Source organism: Oncorhynchus masou, unplaced genomic scaffold (assembly GCF_036934945.1).
Source record: "Oncorhynchus masou masou isolate Uvic2021 unplaced genomic scaffold, UVic_Omas_1.1 unplaced_scaffold_1428, whole genome shotgun sequence".
Classification (NCBI taxonomy): Eukaryota; Metazoa; Chordata; class Actinopteri; order Salmoniformes; family Salmonidae; genus Oncorhynchus; species Oncorhynchus masou.
This window is the reverse complement of record NW_027004238.1, coordinates 130,001-150,000: the sequence shown is the minus strand read 5'-3', so window position 1 is coordinate 150,000 and position 20,000 is coordinate 130,001. Positions and strand designations below refer to the sequence as shown.

The 20,000-nt window shown below is 50.0% G+C and overlaps 1 pseudogene; it reads right to left on the bottom strand.

Annotated features, from left to right (window-relative positions):
- Positions 1-20,000, bottom strand: part of LOC135530811 (thrombospondin type-1 domain-containing protein 4-like) — a 35,472-nt pseudogene that overhangs the window by 483 nt on the left and 14,989 nt on the right.

Here is a 20,000-nt window from a genome sequence, read left to right as displayed (position 1 = left end):
ACAGGCAGACAGACAGACAGACAGGCAGACAGGCAGACAGACAGACAGACAGGTTTAGAATAAGAAAGGCGCAGAGAGAGAGAAAAGTGGAGACAAATTCGACCCCAATAACTACCGTGGGATACGCGTCAACAGCAACCTTGGGAAATATCCTCTGCATTACGATTAACAACAGACTCGTACATTTTTGATACATACAAATTTGACCCCAATTCACATCCTCAGTGAAAACAATGTACTGAGCAAATGTCAAATTGGCATTTTACCAAATTACCGTACAACAGACCACGTATTCACCCTAATTGACAAACAAACCAAAACAAAGGCAAAGTCTTCTGATGCTTTGTTGATTTCAAAAAAAGCTTTGGACTCAATTTGTCATGAGGGTCTGCTATACAAACTGATGGAAAGTGGTGTTGGGGGTAAAACATACGACATCATAAAATCCATGTACACAAACAACAAGTGGTGCGGTTAAAATTGCCATAAAACACACATTTCTTCACACAGGGTCGTGGAGTGAGACAGGGATGCAGTTTAAGCCCCACCCTCTTCAACATATATATCAACTAATTGGCGCGGGCACTAGAACAGTCTGCAGCACCCGGACTCACCCTACTAGAATCCAAAGTCAAATGTCTACTGTTTGCTGATGATCTGGTGCTTCTGTCGCCAACCAAGGACGGCCTTCAGCAGCACCTAGATCTTCTGCACAGATTCTACCAGACCTGGGCCCTGACAGACCTTGGCCCTGACAGACCTGGGCCCTGACAGACCTGGGCCCTGACAGTAAATCTCAGTAAGACCAGAGGTAACTTCCACAAAGCTGTGAACAGTCTGAGACAAGCAAGAATGCGATCAAAAGGAACAACATACCAGTTAGGATCTGGCTAAAAATACTTGAATCAGTCAGAGCCCATTGCCCTTTATGGTTGTGAGGTCTGGGGTCCGCTCACCAACCAAGACTTTACAAAATGGGCCAAACACCAAATTGAGACTGCATGCAGAATTCTGCAAAAATATCCTCCGTGTACAACGTAGAACACCAAATAATGCATGCAGAGCAGAAGTAGGCCAATACCTACTAATTATCAAAATCCATAAAAGAGAGCCACCTAAAAGGAAGTGATTCCCAAACCTTCCATAACAAAGCCATCACCTACAGAGAGATGAACCTGAGGAAGAGTCCCCTAAGCAAGCTGGTCCTGGGGCTCTGTTCACAAACACACCCTACAGAGCCCCAGGACAGCAGCACAATTAGACCCAACCAAATCATGAGAAAACTAAAAGAGAATTACTTGACACATTGGAAAGAATTAACAAAAAAACAGAGCAAACTAGAATGCTATTTGGCCCTAAACAGAGAGTACACAGCGGCAGAATTCCTGACCACTGTGACTGACCCAAAATTAAGGAAAGCTTTGACTATGTACAGATTCAGCGAGCAGAGCCTTGCTATTGAGAAAGGCCACCGTAGGCAGACATGGCTCTCAAGAGAAAACAGGCTATGTGCACACTGCCCACAAAATGAGGTGGAAACTGAGATGCACTTCCTAACCTCCTGCCCAATGTATGACCATATTAGAGACACATATTTCCCTCAGATTACACAGATCCACAAAGAATTTGAAAACAAATCTAATTTTGATGAAATTCCACAGTGTGACATCACAGCAGCAAGATTTGTGACCTGCCACGAGAAAAGGGCAACCAGTGAAGAACAAACACCATTTTGTAAATACAACCCATATTTATGCTTATTTATTTTATCTTGTGTCCTTTACCATTTGTACATTGTTAAAACACTGTATATATATCATATGACATTTGTAATGTCTTTATTGTTTTGAAACTTCTGTATGTGTAATTTTTACTGTTCATTTTGATTGTTTATTTCACTTTTATATATTATCTACCTTACTTGCTTTGGCAATGTTACCATATGTTTCTCATGCCAATAAAACTCCTTGAATTCAACTCACCGTGCTCCAATCGGTGGCGTACCACTGCACCCCACACACCTTCAGGTGGCAGCTCTGAGAGCTCATTGGTCGATCCAGGTGGGAACAGTTTGATTGGTCCACAGCCTCCAGGCGACTGTTGTCATGGAGTAGACAGGCTACACCCCGGGTCTGGGTTCCGTTTCCGCATTCCGCCGAACACTGGGTTACACACACAGAGAGAGAGTTGCTAAGCAGGGTGGGTCCTGGTCGGTCCCTGGATGGGAGACCAGATGCTGCTGGAAGTAGGGCCAGTAGGAGGCTCTCTTTCCCAATGCCCCAGGGCAGTGATTGGGGACATTGCCCTGTGTAGGTTGTCATCTTTCAGACGGGACATTAAACACTCTGTGGGTGATTAAAGATCCCTTATCATAAGAGGGTGTTAACGTCTTGGCACCCATCCCGTTAGCGGGATCATTTTCATCAACACCCGCAGAATTTCAGAGCGCCAAATTCAAATTAAATTACTAAAAACATTTAATTTTTCATGAAAGCACAAGTGCAATATACCAAAACACAGTTTAGCTTGTTGTTAATCCACCTGGCGTGTCAGATTTCAAAAAAGCTTTTCGGCAAAAGCATACCAAGCGTTTATGTAAGGACATCACTCTCAGCAGCCAAAACATTACAAACAGCTAGCAGCCAAGTAGATTTGTCACGAAAGTCAGAAAAGCAATAAAATGAATCGCTTACCTTTCATGATCTTCGGATGTTTGCACTCACGAGACTCCCAGTTACACAATAAAAGTTCCATAAAAATATTATTTCTTTTTATTATTTTTACAATTCCAAAATAGCTCCATTTGCTAGCTGTTTGTAATGTTTTGTCTACTGAGAGAGATGTATTGGTATTTTGTATTGGTATGTTCAGTAATCCACAGGCTCGTGCAGGTCACGACGGGGCAGATGAAACATGTCAACATTTTTTTATAATCAATCCTCAGGTTGTTTATCCCTTGAAATGGAGGGAAGGCATGCATTGGAACAGGGAGCTTTTCAAAATAGCAGCCACTTCCTGGTTGGATTTTCCTCAGGTTTTCGCCTGCAACATCAGTTCTGTTATACTCACAGACAATATTTTGACAGTTTTGGAAATTTTAGAGTGTTTTCTATCCTAATCTGACAATTATATGCATATTCTAGATTCTGGGCCTGAGAAATAGGCAGTTTCATTTGGGTACGTTTTTTTATGCAAACATCAAAATACTGCCCCCTACACTCAACAGGTTTTAACCCGGTGTCCTAAACTAAACTCCCAATCTGGCCCCCATCATCATTATAATCATCCCCAGCCTCCAATTGGCTCATTTATCCCCTCTCTTCTCCCCTGTAACTTCCCCAGGTCGTTGATGTAAAAAGAGAATCTCTTCAGTCTCTGTCTCTCTCTGTCTCTGTCTCTCTCTCTCTCTCTCTGTCTGTCTTTCTCTCTCTCTCTCTCTCTCTCTCTCTCTCTCTCTCTCTCTCTCTCTCTCTCTCTCTCGTATGTGTTTACCTGTCCCCAGGGTCCAGTGTACCATTCCAGGCGGAGGTGACATGGCCCAGCATTGCAGGACATTACTTCCTGTGGGCGGGGCCCGTCGCAGCCGTCCAATGGTAGGTTAGTCACATGGTCCAACAGACACACTGCTGAGCGACTAAGTCTGCCCTCACCACACTCTGAAGAACACTGAGACACACACACACAGCAATGTTACACACACAGAGCAATGTTACACACACAGAGCAATGTTACACACACAGAGCAATGTTACAGACAGACAGACAGACAGAGTGAGACACCGACAGAGTGAGAGACCGACAGAGTGAGAGACCGACAGAGTGAGAGACCGACAGAGTGAGAGACCGACAGAGTGAGAGACCGACAGAGTGAGAGACCGACAGAGTGAGAGACCGACAGACAGACATACAGACAGACGGAGTGAGAGACAGACAGACAGACAGACAGACAGACAGACAGACAGTGAGAGACAGACAGCCCCAGGTGTAGGTACCTGACAGCTCCATGGTGAGGTGAACCAGTTCCGTGCGCAGGGTCCCATGTCACAGTTCTGAAGAGGGGGCTGGTTTCACCCCCAGGTTACAGACAGACAGACAGACAGACTCCACGTCTCCCTGGTTACAGACACACACCACCTCTCTGCTGCTCTGGCCCACACCACACAGGGACAGAACACTGAGGAGGGAGGGAGGGGGAGAGGGAGGGGACAGTGGGGGGGACAGGGAGGGGGTAGTGGGGGGAGAGGGAGGGGGGTAGTGGGGGGAGGGAGGGGGTAGTGGGGGAGGGAGGGGTAGTGGGGGGAGAGGGAGGGGTACCCCCAGGGGGGAGAGGGTCCCCCTCCAGTGGGAGGTAGAGAAAGGGGGAGTGGGAGGGAGTGAAAGGGGGAGTGGGAGGGAGAAAGAGAAAGGGGTAGTTGGAGGGAGAGAGGTGGAGTGGGAGGGAGAGAGGTGGAGTGGGGGAGGGAGAGAGGGGAGTGGGGAGGGAGAGAAAGGGGTAGTGGGAGGGAGAGAGAGAGAGGGGGGGAGTGGGAGGGAGAGAAAGGGGTAGTGGGGGGAGAGGGAGAGAGAGTGGGGGGAGAGGGGGGAGTGGGGGGAGAGAAAGGGGTCATGGGAGGGGAGAGAGAGGGGGGAGTGGGAGGGAGAAAGAGAAAGGGGTAGTTGGAGGGAGAGAGGGGGAGTGGGAGGGGGAGAGGGAGGGGGAGTGGGAGGGAGAGAAAGGGGTAGTGGGAGGGAGAGAGAGAGAGAGAGAGAGGGGGAGTGGGAGGGAGAGAAAGGGGTCATGGGAGGGAGAGAGAGAGAGGGGGAGTGGGAGGGAGAAAGAGAAAGGGGTAGTTGGAGGGAGAGAGGGGGAGTGGGAGGGAGAGAGGGGGAGTGGGAGGGAGAGAAAGGGGAGTGGGAGGGAGAGAGAGAGAGGGGAGTGGGAGGGAGAGAAAGGGGTAGTGGGAGGGAGAGAGAGAGAGAGAGAGAGGGGGGGAGTGGGAGGGAGAGAAAGGGGTCATGGGAGGAGGAGAGAGAGAGGGGGAGTGGGAGGGAGAGAAAGGGGTAGTGGGAGAGAAAGAGGGGGGGAGTGGGGGGACGAGAGGGAAGGGTAGTGGGAGGGGGAGAGGGAGTGGGGATCAATTACTATTAAGCAGTTTATGAAATGTGCTTTACTCTGGTCTCTCTGTCTCTGTCTCTCTCTCTCCCTCCCTCTCTCACTCACTCACCAGGCTCCACTCCACTCGGAGCGTATCTCTCTGTGTGTGTGTGTGTGTGTGTGTTTCTCACCAGGCTCCACTCGGAGTGTGTGTGTGTGTGTGTTTCTCACCAGGCTCCACTCGGTCTCTGTCTCTATCTCACTCACTCACTCACTCACTCACTCACTCACTCACTCACTCACTCACCGGAGCGTATCTCTCTCTCTGTGTGTGTGTGTGTGTGTGTGTGTGTGTGTGTGTGTGTGTTTCTCACCAGGCTCCACTCGGAGCGTATCTCTCTGTGTGTGTGTGTGTGTGTGTGTGTGTGGTGTGTGTGTGTGTGTGTGTGTGTGTGTGTGTGTGTGTCTCACCAGGCTCCACTCGGAGTGTGTGTGTGTGTGTTTCTCACCAGGCTCCACTCGGAGCGTATCTCTCTGTGTGTGTGTGTGTGTGTGTGTGTGTGTGTGTGTGTGTGTTTCTCACCAGGCTCCACTCGGAGCGTATCTCTGTGTGTGTGTGTGTGTGTGTGTGTGTGTGTGTGTGTGTGTGTGTTCTCACCAGGCTCCACTCGGAGTGTTTGTGTGTGTTTCTCACCAGGCTCCACTCGGAGCATATCTCTGTGTGTGTGTGTGTGTGTGTGTGTGTGTGTGTGTGTGTGTGTGTGTGTGTGTCTCACCAGGCTCCACTCGGAGCGTATCTGCCACTCGCTGCAGATCTTTAGCTGACAGGGCGATGTCGTCTCTGGCCTATCATAACCTCCGCACTGCTCCATCTCCACGGCGACCGCCGTTGCCGTACTGTTGCCATGTTTACGGAGCTCCTGACGACAGATGACCTGGCGTTGCTGGGACCCCGGGCCGCAGGTTCTAGTGCACTCTGACCACTCCCCCAGGTCCCAGCTGGCCAATCACAGAGGAGAGAAGGTTACAGAGGTGTGTCTGTAAGTGTCAAATCACATTTTATTTTTGGCATGTTTCAGAGACAACTGGTCTAGATCAGGTTTTCCCAAAATGGGGTACGTGCAATTAACAATGTGATTCACATTTAAATATATATATATATAAATAAATATATTTATCTTGTCTTCATGTTTTCAAACAGTTCATTTAGATTTTCCAAAGAGGCATATATACATTTGGGTTTCTCCTCGTTTCACGACCCAAAAAATGTAAATTAAACCATCGTTACTCATCCAATCACTCATCCAATCACATTAGCCGTTACTTATCCAATCACATTAGCCGTTACTCATCCAATCACATTAGCCATTACTTATCCAATCACATTAGCCGTTACTCATCCAATCACATTAACCGTTACTCATCCAATCACATTAGCCGTTACTCATCCAATCACATTAACCGTTACTCATCCAATCACATTAGCCGTTACTCATCCAATCACATTAGCCGTTACTCATCCAATCACATTAGCCGTTACTCATCCAATCACATTAGCCGTTACTCATCCAATCACATTAGCCGTTACTCATCCAATCACATTAGCCGTTACTCATCCAATCACATTAGCCGTTACTCTCTCGCAGATACCAGTAATAAGAATTAATTAATAAGACCCATACTATTGTGGAGGACTGGCTGGGACAGGCAAGCCCCATACTATTGTGGAGGACTGGCTGGGACAGACAAGCCCCATACTATTGTGGAGGACTGGCTTGGACAGACAAGCCCCATACTATTGTGGAGGACTGGCTGGGACAGGAAAGCCCCATACTATTGTGGAGGACTGGCTGTGACAAGAAAGCCCCATACTATTGTGGAGGACTGGCTGGGACAGGCAAGCCCCAAACTATTGTGGAGGACTGGCTGGGACAGGCAAGCCCCAAACTATTGTGGAGGACTGGCTGGGACAGGAAAGACCCATACTATTGTGGAGGACTGGCTAGGGACAAGCCCCATACTATTGTGGAGGACTGGCTGGGACAGGCAAGCCCCATACTATTGTGGAGAAGTGGCTGGGACAGACAAGCCCCATACTATTGTGGAGGACTGGCTGGGACAGGCAAGCCCCATACTATTGTGGAGGACTGGCTGGGACAGGCAAGCCCCATACTATTGTGGAGGAGTGGCTGGGACAGACAAGCCCCATACTATTGTAGAGGACTGGCTTGGACAGACAAGCTCCATACTATTGTGGAGGACTGGCTAGGACAGACAAGCCCCATACTATTGTGGAGGACTGGCTGGGACAGACAAGCCCCATACTATTGTAGAGGACTGGCTTGGACAGACAAGCCCCATACTATTGTGGAGGACTGGCTTGGACAGACAAGCCCCATACTATTGTGGAGGACTGGCTTGGATAGACAAGCCCCATACTATTGTGGAGGACTGGCTAGGACAGGCAAGCCCCATACTATTGTGGAGGACTGGCTAGGACAGACAAGCCCCATACTATTGTGGAGGACTGGCTGGGACAGGCAAGACCCATACTATTGTGGAGGACTGGCTAGGACAGACAAGCCCCATACTATTGTGGAGGACTGGCTGGGACAGGCAAGCCCCATACTATTGTGGAGGACTGGCTGGGACAGACAAGTCCCATACTATTGTGGAGGACTGGCTAGGACAGGCAAGTCCCATACTATTGTGGAGGACTGGCTAGGACAGGCAAGCCCCATACTATTGTGGAGGACTGGCTGGGACAGGCAAGACCCATACTATTGTGGAGAAGTGGCTAGGACAGGCAAGCCACATACTATTGTGGAGGACTGGCTCGGACAGGCAAGACCCATACTATTGTGGAGGACTGGCTGGGACACGCAAGCCCCATACTATTGTGGAGGACTGGCTAGGACAGACAAGCCCCATACTATTGTTTAGGACTGGCTGGGACAGGCAAGCCCCAAACTATTGTGGAGGACTGGCTGGGACAGGAAAGACCAATACTATTGTGGAGGACTGGCTAGGACAAGCAAGCCCCATACTATTGTGGAGGACTGGCTGGGACAGGCAAGCCCCATACTATTGTGGAGAAGTGGCTGGGACAGACAAGCCCCATACTATTGTGGAGGACTGGCTGGGACAGGCAAGCCCCATACTATTGTGGAGGACTGGCTGGGACAGGCAAGCCCCATACTATTGTGGAGGAGTGGCTGGGACAGACAAGCCCCATACTATTGTAGAGGACTGGCTTGGACAGACAAGCTCCATACTATTGTGGAGGACTGGCTAGGACAGACAAGCCCCATACTATTGTGGAGGACTGGCTGGGACAGACAAGCCCCATACTATTGTAGAGGACTGGCTTGGACAGACAAGCCCCATACTATTGTGGAGGACTGGCTTGGACAGACAAGCCCCATACTATTGTGGACGACTGGCTTGGATAGACAAGCCCCATACTATTGTGGAGGACTGGCTAGGACAGACAAGCCCCATACTATTGTGGAGGACTGGCTGGGACAGACAAGCCCCATACTATTGTGGAGGACTGGCTGGGACAGACAAGCCCCATACTATTGTGAAGGACTGGCTGGGACAGACAAGCCCCATACTATTGTGGAGGACTGGCTTGGACAGACAAGCCCCATACTATTGTGGAGGACTGGCTGGGACAGGAAAGCCCCATACTATTGTGGAGGACTGGCTGGGACAGACAAGCCCCATACTATTGTGGAGGACTGGCTGGGACAGACAAGCCCCATACTATTGTGGAGGACTGGCTGGGACAAGAAAGCCCCATACTATTGTGGAGGACTGGATGGGACAGGAAAGCCCCAAACTATTTTGGAGGACTGGCTAGGACAGGAAAGCCCCATACTATTGTGGTGGACTGGCTGGGACAGACAAGCCCCATACTATTGTGGAGGACTGGCTGGGACAGGCAAGCCCCATACTATTGTGGAGGACTGGCTGGGACAAGCAAGCCCCATACTATTGTGGAGGACTGGCTGGGACAGACAAGCCCCATACTATTGTGGAGGACTGGCTGGGACATGCAAGACCCATACCATTGTAGAGGACTGGCTGGGACAGGCAAGACCCATACTATTGTGGAGGACTGGCTGGGACAGACAAGCCCCATACTATTGTGGAGGACTGGCTGGGACAGGCAAGCCCCATACTATTGTGGAGGACTGGCTGGGACAGGCAAGACCCATACTATTGTGGAGGACTGGCTGGGACAGACAAGCCCCATACTATTGTGGAGGACTGGCTGGGACAGGCAAGCCCCATACTATTGTGGAGAAGTGGCTGGGACAGACAAGCCCCATACTATTGTGGAGGACTGGCTGGGACAGGCAAGCCCCATACTATTGTGGAGAAGTGGCTGGGACAGACAAGCCCCATACTATTGTAGAGGACTGGCTGGGACAGACAAGCCCCATACTATTGTAGAGGACTGGCTTGGACAGACAAGCTCCATACTATTGTGGAGGACTGGCTAGGACAGACAAGCCCCATACTATTGTGGAGGACTGGCTGGGACAGACAAGCCCCATACTATTGTAGAGGACTGGCTTGGACAGACAAGCCCCATACTATTGTGGACGACTGGCTTGGATAGACAAGCCCCATACTATTGTGGAGGACTGGCTAGGACAGACAAGCCCCATACTATTGTGGAGGACTGGCTGGGACAGACAAGCCCCATACTATTGTGGAGGACTGGCTGGGACAGACAAGACCCATACTATTGTGGAGGACTGGCTGGGACAGACAAGCCCCATACTATTGTGGAGGACTGGCTTGGACAGACATGCCCCATACTATTGTGGAGGACTGGCTGGGACAGGAAAGCCCCATACTATTGTGGAGGAGTGGCTGGGACAGACAAGCCCCATACTATTGTGGAGGACTGGCTGGGACAAGAAAGCCCCATACTATTGTGGAGGACTGGCTGGGACAGGAAAGCCCCATACTATTTTGGAGGACTGGCTAGGACAGGAAAGCCCCATACTATTGTGGTGGACTGGCTAGGACAGACAAGCCCCATACTATTGTGGAGGACTGGCTGGGACAGGCAAGCCCCATACTATTGTGGAGGACTGGCTGGGACAAGCAAGCCCCATACTATTGTGGAGGACTGGCTGGGACAGACAAGCCCCATACTATTGTGGAGGACTGGCTGGGACATGCAAGACCCATACCATTGTAGAGGACTGGCTGGGACAGGCAAGACCCATACTATTGTGGAGGACTGGCTGGGACAGACAAGCCCCATACTATTGTGGAGGACTGGCTGGGACAGGCAAGACCCATACTATTGTGGAGGACTGGCTGGGACAGGCAAGACCCATACTATTGTGGAGGACTGGCTGGGACAGACAAGCCCCATACTATTGTGGAGGACTGGCTGGGACAGGCAAGCCCCATACTATTGTGGAGGACTGGCTGGGACAGACAAGCCCCATACTATTGTGGAGGACTGGCTGGGACAGACATGCCCCATACTATTGTAGAGGACTGGCTGGGACAGACAAGCCCCATACTATTGTAGAGGACTGGCTGGGACAGACAAGCCCCATACTATTGTAGAGGACTGGCTGGGACAGACAAGCCCCATACTATTGTAGAGGACTGGCTGGGACAGACAAGCCCCATACTATTGTAGAGGACTGGCTGGGACAGACAAGCCCCATACTATTGTAGAGGACTGGCTGGGACAGACAAGCCCCATACTATTGTGGAGGACTGGCTGGGAAAGGCAAGCCCCATACTATTGTAGAGGACTGGCTGGGACAGACAAGCCCCATACTATTGTAGAGGACTGGCTGGGACAGACAAGCCCCATACTATTGTGGAGGACTGGCTGGGACAGACAAGCCCCATACTATTGTAGAGGACTGGCTGGGACAGACAAGCCCCATACTATTGTGGAGGAGTGGCTGGGACAGGCAAGCCCCATACTATTGTAGAGGACTGGCTGGGACAGACAAGCCCCATACTATTGTAGAGGACTGGCTGGGACAGACAAGCCCCATACTATTGTAGAGGACTGGCTGGTACAGACAAGCCCCATACTATTGTGGAGGACTGGCTGGGACAGGCAAGCCCCATACTATTGTGGAGGAGTGGTTGGGACAGACAAGCCCCATACTATTGTAGAGGACTGGCTAGGACAGACAAGCCCCATACTATTGTAGAGGACTGGCTGGGACAGACAAGCCCCATACTATTGTAGAGGACTGGCTGGGACAGACAAGCCCCATACTATTGTAGAGGACTGGCTGGGGCAGGCAAGCCCCATACTATTGTGGAGGAGTGGCTGGGACAGACAAGCCCCATACTATTGTGGAGGAGTGGCTGGGACAGACAAGCCCCATACTATTGTAGAGGAGAGGCTAGGACAGACAAGCCCCATACTATTGTGGAGGACTGGCTGGGACAGACAAGCCCCATACTATTGTAGAGGACTGGCTGGGACAGGCAAGCCCCATACTATTGTGGAGGACTGGCTGGGACAGGAAAGCCCCATACTATTTTGGAGGACTGGCTAGGACAGGAAAGCCCCATTCTATTGTAGAGGACTGGCTCGGACAGACAAGCACCATACTATTGTAGAGGACTGGCTGGGACAGACAAGCCCCATACTATTGTAGAGGACTGGCTGGGACAGAAAGCCCCATACTATTGTAGAGGACTGGCTGGGACAGGCAAGCCCCATACTATTGTGGAGGAGTGGCTGGGACAGACAAGCCCCATACTATTGTAGAGGAGAGGCTAGGACAGACAAGCCCCATACTATTGTGGAGGACTGGCTGGGACAGACAAGCCCCATACTATTGTGGAGGAGTGGCTGGGACAGACAAGCCCCATACTATTGTGGAGGAGTGGCTGGGACAGACAAGCCCCATACTATTGTAGAGGAGAGGCTAGGACAGACAAGCCCCATACTATTGTGGAGGACTGGCTGGGACAGACAAGCCCCATACTATTGTAGAGGACTGGCTGGGACAGGCAAGCTCCATACTATTGTGGAGGACTGGCTGGGACAGGAAAGCCCCATACTATTTTGGAGGACTGGCTAGGACAGGAAAGCCCCATTCTATTGTAGAGGACTGGCTCGGACAGACAAGCACCATACTATTGTGGAGGACTGGCTGGGACAGGAAAGCCCCATACTATTGTGGAGGACTGGCTGGGACAGGCAAGCCCCATACTATTGTGGAGGACTGGCTGGGACAGACAAGCCCCATACTATTGTGGAGGACTGGCTGGGACAGACAAGCCCCATACTATTGTAGAGGACAGGCTGGGACAGACAAACCCCACACTATTGTGGAGGACTGGCTGGGATAGGCAAGCGATGAGTCAACAGGCCTGGCACAGCTCCTGGTATATATCTGTTACAGCTGGATGAGTCAACAGACTGGCACAGCTCCTGGTATATGTCTGTTACAGCTGGATGAGTCAACAGACTGGCACAGCTCCTGGTATATGTCTGTTACAGCTGGATGAGTCAACTGGCCTGGCACAGCTCCTGGTATATGTCTGTTACAGCTGGATGAGTCAACAGGCCTGGCACAGCTCCTGGTATATGTCTGTTACAGCTGGATGAGTCAACAGGCCTGGCACAAATCCTGGTATATGTATGTTACAGCTGGATGAGTCAACAGACTGGCACAGCTCCTGGTATATGTCCGTTACAGCTGGATGAGTCAACAGGCCTGGCACAGCTCCTGGTATATGTCTGTTACAGCTGGATGAGTCAACTGGCCTGGCACAGCTCCTGGTATATGTGTTACAGCTGGATGAGTCAACAGGCCTGGCACAGCTCCTGGTATATGTCTGTTACAGCTGGATGAGTCAACAGGCCTGGCACAGCTCCTGGTATATGTCCGTTACAGCTGGATGAGTCAACAGGCCTGGCACAGCTCCTGGTATATGTGTTACAGCTGGATGAGTCAACAGGCCTGGCACAGCTCCTGGTATATGTCTGTTACAGCTGGATGAGTCAACGGGCCTGGCACAGCTCCTGGTATATGTCTGTTACAGCTGGATGAGTCAACAGGCGTGGTGGGCCTGGCACAGCTCCTGGTAAATGTCCTTTATGTTTATGGGGGGGTAAGTTAAGGAAGACATCCTCTTCTGTAAACCACTGGTAACCAGGACAACAGGAGAGGATGTTCGTAAAGTCCTGGACAGCTTTGTGACATCAGATGGACTTTGGTAGTCAAGATGTGTTGGTATCTGTACTGATGGTGTAAATACCATGACAGGGAGACATAGTGGAGTGGTGATGCAAGCAGTTGCTCCCAACGCCACTAGCATCCACCTAGAGGCTCTTGGGTAGACTACAGTATCCACCTAGAGGCTCTTGGGTAGACTACAGTATCCACCTAGAGGCTCTTGGGTAGACTACAGTATCCACCTAGAGGCACTTGGGTAGACTACAGTATCCACCTAGAGGCTCTTGGGTAGACTGCAGCATCCACCTAGAGGCTCTTGGGTAGACTGCAGCATCCACCTAGAGGCTCTTGGGTACACTGCAGCATCCACCTAGAGGCTCTTGGGTAGACTGCAGCATCCACCCAGAGGCTCTTGGGTACACTACAGCATCCACCTAGAGGTTCTTGGGTACACTACAGCATCCACCTAGAGGCTCTTGGGTAGGCTGCAGCATCCACCCAGAGGCTCTTAGGTACACTGCAGCATCCACCTAGAGGCTCTTGGGTAGACTATAGCATCCACCTAGAGGCTCTTGGGAACACTACAGCATCCACCTAGAGGCTCTTGGGTACACTGCAGCATCCACCTAGAGGCTCTTGGGTACACTACAGCATCCACCGAGAGGCTCTTGGGAACACTGCAGCATCCACCCAGAGGCTCTTAGGTACACTGCAGCATCCACCGAGAGGCTCTTGGGTAGACTATAGCATCCACCTAGAGGCTCTTGGGAACACTACAGCATCCACCTAGAGGCTCTTGGGTACACTGCAGCATCCACCTAGAGGCTCTTGGGTACACTACAGCATCCACCTAGAGGCTCTTGCTGCCAAGGGAATGCCTGACAGCTTGAAAGATGTTTTGGACAGTGAAAATGGTTAACTTTGTTAAAACAAGGCTTTCGTGTGAGTGTGTCTCCGTGTGCGTGTGACTCACAAGGCGGGACAAGGTTGGGTGTTGCAAACCACTTCCTGGTTTTGGGGTCGCTGGGCGTGGCTACAGAGGTCACCTGGTACTGTGGTCTGGCTCTCAGTCTCCACACACACCCACAGCACCTGGCGTCTACCTGAGACACACACACGCCTCAGGTCAGGTGTTAATCTAACTACAGTATAGTTGTCTCTACCTGGTCTGATCTCAGGTGTTAATCTAACTACAGTATAGTTGTCTCTACCTGGTCTGATCTCAGGTCAGGTGTTAATCTAACTACAGTATAGTTGTCTCTACCTGGTCTGATCTCAGGTCAGGTGTTAATCTAACTACAGTATAGTTGTCTCTACCTGGTCTGATCTCAGGTCAGGTGTTAATCTAACTACAGTATAGTTGTCTCTACCTGGTCTGATCTCAGGTCAGGTGTTAATCTAACTACAGTATAGTTGTCTCTACCTGGTCTGATCTCAGGTGTTAATCTAACTACAGTATAGTTGTCTCTACCTGGTCTGATCTCAGGTGTTAATCTAACTACAGTATAGTTGTCTCTACCTGGTCTGATCTCAGGTCAGGTGTTAATCTAACTACAGTATAGTTGTCTCTACCTGGTCTGATCTCTGGTGTTAATCTAACTACAGTATAGTTGTCTCTACCTGGTAGTGATAGTGCATCTCTGTGTGTGTGTGTCTATATGACTGTAAGTCCTCACCCCCACCACAGGAGGCGCTACAGGCTGTGTGGCCGCTGCTGATCCAGCCATAGGAAGGAGCCAAGAGGTCAGAGTTCACCACGGGGTCAGAGGGCACTTGGTTGGGATGGCCTCTCCCACCTCCGACATCATTGATGGCCACGCCGATTCCACTAGTGACGTCATCGCTTTCTGAGTAGGTGGGGCCAAGAGTCTCAACTAGAGAGAGCGGGGGCGTGAGAGAGAAGGGGATGAGGGAGAGAGGGGGGATGAGGGAGAGAGGGGGGATGAGAGAGAAGGGGATGAGGGAGAGAGAGGGGGGATGAGGGAGAGAGGGGGGATGAGAGAGAAGGGGATGAGGGAGAGAGGGGGGATGAGAGGAGGAGAGGTGGGGGTGGGGGTGGTACATGAATAAGGGATGAGAGGTGGGGGTGGTACATGAATAAGGGATGAGAGGAGGAGAGGTGAGGGTGGTACATGAAAGGGGATGAGAGGAGGAGAGGTGAGGGTGGTACATGAAAGGGGATGAGAGGAGGAGAGGTGAGGGGTGGTACATGAATAAGGGGTGAGAGGATGAGAGGTGAGGGGTGGGTCATGAATAAGGGATGAGAGGAGGAGAGGTGAGGGGTGGGTCATGAATAAGGGATGAGAGGATGAGAGGTGAGGGGTGGTACATGAATAAGGGATGAGAGGAGAAGAGGTGAGGGGTGGGTCATGAATAAAGGATGAGAGGTGAGGGGAGGTACATGAAAAGGGATGAGAGGAGGAGAGGTGAGGGGTGGTACATGAATAAGGGATGAGAGGAGGAGAGGTGAGGGGTGGGTCATGAATAAGGGATGAGAGGTGAGGGGTGGTATATGAATAAGCCAAAATGTTGTTTATAAAAGGTGTTGCTGGGGAAACCGAGCCAAAACGTTGTTTATAAAACGTCACTTTACCCTGCCTTCATGTACATATCTACCTCAAATACCTTATTATTATCTATCCTGATGTCTAGTCACTTTACCCTGCCTTCATGTACATATTTACCTCAAATACCTCATTATTATCTATCCTGATGTCTAGTCACTTTACTTTCACTTTACTTTCACTTTACTTTCATGTACATATCTACCACAGTCGGTAGAGCATGGCTCAGTCGGTAGAGCATGGCGCTTGCAACGCCAAGCGTCGTGGGTTCGATTCCCGCTGGGGCCACCCATATGTAAAAGTAGTGGCCCCAGCCGACTTGTAAGTCGCTTTGGACAAAAGCGTCTGCTAAATGGGATATATTATTATTATTATTATTATTAAATACCTTATTATTATCTATCCTGATGCCTAGTCACTTTACACTGCCTTCATCTACCTATCTACCTCAAATACCTCATTATTATCTATCCTGATGACTAGTCACTTTAGCCTGCCTTCATGTACATATCTACCTCTAATACCTTATTATTATCTATCCTGATGCCTAGTCACTTTACCCTGCCTTCATGTACATATCTACCTCTAATACCTTATTATCTATCCTGATGCCTAGTCACTTTACCTTCATGTACATATCTACCTCAAATACCTCATTATTATCTATCCTGATGTCTAGTCACTTTACTTTCATGTACATATCTACCTCAAATACCTTATTATTATCTATCCTGATGCCTAGTCACTTTACACTGCCTTCATCTACCTATCTACCTCAAATACCTCATTATTATCTATCCTGATGCCTAGTCACTTTACCCTGCCTTCATGTACATATCTACCTCAAATACCTTATTATTATCTATCCTGATGCCTAGTCACTTTACCCTGCCTTCATGTACATATCTACCTCAAATACCTTATTATTATCTATCCTGATGCCTAGTCACTTTACCCTGCCTTCATGTACATATCTACCTCTAATACCTCATTATTATCTATCCTGATGCCTAGTCACTTTACCCTGCCTTCATGTACATATCTACCTCAAATACCTTATTATTATCTATCCTGATGACTAGTCACTTTAGCCTGCCTTCATGTACATATCTACCTCTAATACCTTATCATTATCTATCCTGATGCCTAGTCTCTTTACCCTGCCTTCATGTACATATCTACCTCTAATACCTTATTATCTATCCTGATGTCTAGTCACTTTACCTTCATGTACATATCTACCTCAAATACCTTATTATTATCTATCCTGATGCCTAGTCACTTTACCCTGCCTTCATGTACATATCTACCTCAAATACCTTATTATTATCTATCCTGATGCCTAGTCACTTTACCCTGCCTTCATGTACATATCTACCTCAAATACCTTATTATTATCTATCCTGATGCCTAGTCACTTTACCCTGCCTTCATGTACATATCTACCTCTAATACCTTATTATTATCTATCCTGATGCCTAGTCACTTTACCCTGCCTTCATGTACATATCTACCTCAAATACCTTATTATTATCTATCCTGATGCCTAGTCACTTTACCCTGCCTTCATGTACATATCTACCTCTAATACCTTATTATTATCTATCCTGATGCCTAGTCACTTTACCCTGCCTTCATGTACATATCTACCTCAAATACCTTATTATTATCTATCCTGATGCCTAGTCACTTTACCCTGCCTTCATGTACATATCTACCTCTAATACCTCATTATTATCTATCCTGATGCCTAGTCACTTTACCCTGCCTTCATGTACATATCTACCTCTAATACCTTATTATTATCTATCCTGATGTCTAGTCACTTTACCTTCATGTACATATCTACCTCTAATACCTTATTATCTATCCTGATGTCTAGTCACTTTACCCTGCCTTCATGTACATATCTACCTCTAATACCTTATTATTATCTATCCTGATGTCTAGTCACTTTACCTTCATGTACATATCTACCTCTAATACCTTATTATCTATCCTGATGTCTAGTCACTTTACCCTGCCTTCATGTACATATCTACCTCAAATACCTTATTATATATCCTGATGCCTAGTCACTTTACCCTGCCTTCATGTACATATCTACCTCTAATACCTTATTATTATCTATCCTGATGTCTAGTCACTTTACCTTCATGTACATATCTACCTCTAATACCTTATTATTATCTATCCTGATGTCTCTTTACCCTGCCTTCATGTACATATCTACCTCAAATACCTCATTATATATCCTGATGCCTAGTCACTTTACCCTGCCTTCATCTACATATCTACCTCAAGTACCTCAGATCTGGTACTTCCTGTTTATAGCTCCACATTGATCTGGTACTTCCTGTACAGTATATACACTATATATACAAAAGTATGTGGACAACCCTTGAAATGAGTGGCAACACCCGTGTGTGAGGCTGGTGTGTGTGTGTGTGTGTGTACTCACCCAGGGGCAGTATGGCGGGGTGTGTGTGAGGCTCGGGGCTGGTGTGTGTGTGTGTACTCAGGGGCAGTATGGCGGGGTGTGTGTGAGCCTCGGGGCTGGTGTGTGCGTGTGTGCGTGTGTGTGTGTGTGTGTGTGTGTGTGTGTGTGTGTGTGTGTACTCACCCAGGGGCAGTATGGCGGGGTGTGTGTGAGGCTCGGGGCTGTGTGTGTGTGTGTACTCACCCAGGGGCAGTATGGGGGGTGTGTGTGTGTGTGTGTGTACTCACCCAGGGGCAGTATGGCGGGGTGTGTGTGAGACTCGGGGCTGGTGTGTGTGTGTGTGTGTGTGTGTGTGTGTGTACTCACCCAGGGCAGTATGGCGGGGGTGTGTGTGAGGCTCGGGGCTGGTGTGTGTGTGTGTGTGTACTCACCCAGGGGCAGTATGGCGGGGTGTGTGTGAGGCTCGGGGCTGGTGTGTGTGTGTGTGTACTCACCCAGGGGCAGTATGGCGGGTGTGTGTGAGCCTCGGGGCTGGTGTGTGTGTGTGTGTGTGTGTGTACTCACCCAGGGGCAGTATGGCGGGGTGTGTGTGAGCCTCGGGGCTGGTGTGTGTGTGTGTGTGTGTGTGTGTACTCACCCAGGGGCAGTATGGCGGGGTGTGTGTGAGGCTCGGGGCTGGTGTGTGTGTGTGTGTGTGTGTACTCACCCAGGGGCAGTATGGCGGGGTGTGTGTGAGCCTCGGGGCTGGTGTGTGTGTGTGTGTGTGTGTGTGTACTCACCCAGGGGCAGTATGGCGGGGTGTGTGTGAGGCTCGGGGCTGGTGTGTGTGAGCCTCGGGGCTGGTGTGTGTGAGCCTCGGGGCTGGTGTGTGTGAGGCTCGGGGCTGGTGTGTGTGTGTATACACTCACCCAGGGGCAGTATGGCGGGGTGTGTGTGAGGCTCGGGGCTGGTGTGTGTGTGTGTACTCAACAAAGGGCAGTATGGCGGGGTGTGTGTGAGCCTCGGGGCTGGTGTGTGTGTGTGTGTGTGTGTGTACTCACCCAGGGGCAGTATGGCGGGGTGTGTGTGAGGCTCGGGGCTGGTGTGTGTGAGCCTCGGGGCTGGTGTGTGTGAGCCTCGGGGCTGGTGTGTGTGAGCCTCGGGGCTGGTGTGTGTGTGTATACACTCACCCAGGGGCAGTATGGCGGGGTGTGTGTGAGGCTCGGGGCTGGTGTGTGTGTGTGTGTGTGTGTGTGTGTGTGTGTGTGTGTGTGTACTCACCCAGGGGCAGTATGGCGGGGTGTGTGTGAGCCTCGGGGCTGGTGTGTGTGTCTTGAAGAGGAAGGCTGTATTCATAATACACACTGGGACCAGGCTGCTGATAGATCAACTGAGGAGAGAGAGAGAGAGGAGGAGAGAGAGAGGTGGAGAGAGAGAGGTGGAGAACAGGAGGAGAGAGAGAGAGAGAGGTGGAGAGAGAGAGGTGGAGAACAGGAGGAGAGAGAGAGAGGTGGAGAGAGAGAGGTGGAGAACAGGAGGAGAGAGAGAGAGAGGTGGAGAGAGAGAGGTGGAGAACAGGAGGAGAGAGAGAGAGGTGGAGAACAGGAGGAGAGAGAGAGAGGTGGAGAGAGAGGTGGAGAACAGGAGGAGAGAGAGTGGTGGAGAGAGAGGTGGAGAACAGGAGAGAGAGAGAGAGGTGGAGAGAGAGGTGGAGAACAGGAGGAGAGAGAGAGGTGGAGAGAGAGGTGG